Source organism: Poecilia reticulata, linkage group LG6 (assembly GCF_000633615.1).
Source record: "Poecilia reticulata strain Guanapo linkage group LG6, Guppy_female_1.0+MT, whole genome shotgun sequence".
In the NCBI taxonomy this organism is placed as follows: domain Eukaryota; kingdom Metazoa; phylum Chordata; class Actinopteri; order Cyprinodontiformes; family Poeciliidae; genus Poecilia; species Poecilia reticulata.
Genome location: NC_024336.1, coordinates 535025 through 536617, shown reverse-complemented (window position 1 = coordinate 536617; position 1593 = coordinate 535025).

Genomic DNA, 1593 nt, shown 5'->3' with positions numbered 1-1593 from the left:
TAAATACAAGTTATAATGTCGGGCTTTGTGAGAAATAGTTCCTCAATAATCTAAATTGTAAATCTTGTAAAAAGGAAACGCTGTTGAACGAACAAAAAGGTGTTTTAGAATGTGATTATTATTATTATTAATAGTAATACTAGTAATAAAAGTAATATGTGACCATACTATTTTTGGAAACAGTCATATGAGTACAAATACAATAAACTTAATGAATTATTTCTCAACCAAACTCTAAAACTTCACTAAACTCTAAAACTTCACTAAACTCTAAAACTTCACTAAACTCTAAAACTTCACTAAACTCTAAAACTTCACTCCATCCCAACTCAGAGAAGCTCGTGTTCATATTGGAAACACGTCCACGGAAAATGTAAACGCTACATGAAAAAGACAAAACAAACCAAAAAAACATATAATGTCAGGGCGTATTTTTAGACAGATGATGCCCCCACCTTCCACCCAGAAGACCCCCCCCTCCGGCTCCCTGCAGCCCACCCCTCAGCTGTGCAGTTTCATCCATAATTCAAAATTTCCACTCACAGTGAACACTGATTTGTTTTTCGTTTTTCTGCGGATGAGGGAGCTAACCTTCCAAACACGACAGAAACAACAAAGTTACATATAACTCTGGAAAAAAAACCACTGAAAACCTTGTGGTTGTTTCATCCAATATTGATTTCTGAACTCTCTCTGAGTTCAAACATTAGTATTGTTGTTTCTAAATCAACATGAACTTGTTTTTTTTGTGCATTATTTGAGAACTGAAAGAACTGCATCTGGTTAGTTTAACCATTTCTCATTTTCTGCAAATAAATACTTAACTTTTGATTGGAACCTCAGAGACTTGTTATTAGTTTATAGAATAAAAAAAAACAATGCTCATTTTACTCAAACATATACCAATAAAAAGTAAAATCAGAAAAACTAAACTAAGTTGTCTCTAATTTTAAGTTGTCTGTTAATTTTTTTTCCAGAGCTGTATCCTACACTGCTAAACATAATTCAAGGAAGTATTAAATATTACAGWATATAGTTTGATTTTAAATATTCTACGTAGTTTGATTGTCTCTACTCCCTACACTCACAATTGGCATATCTCAWATTATATTTTCTGCATAAATTAATCACACTTTCAGCTTCTGGATTTCTGAATAAAAATGAATGCACCTGCATCACCTTCCAAACCTTAAGCCATACACTGTAAAACATTTAAAGGTGGGTTAACTTGAAAATGAAAATGCTGCCTTGAAAATACAATTAAAGTCAACATGAAAATTGTATTGGTTTTTCACTCAGAAATTAAAGTTTATGAAGTTGATTTAGCAAGAAGAAATAAGTGTCTAAATTGGTTGGGGGTTTTTTTAGCTTTAAGTTCATTAATCTTGAACTGTGAGTTTTAACTTAATGCTGCAGTTTAAACCAAATAATTATTCCACAACATGCAAGAAAAAACTGCCCTCCATCTATCCATCCATCCATCCATCCATCATCCATCCATCCATCCATCCATCCATCCATCCATCCATCCATCTATTTTCTTCCGCTTCATCTGGGGTCGGGTCGCGGGGGCAGCAGCTTCAGAAGGGAGGC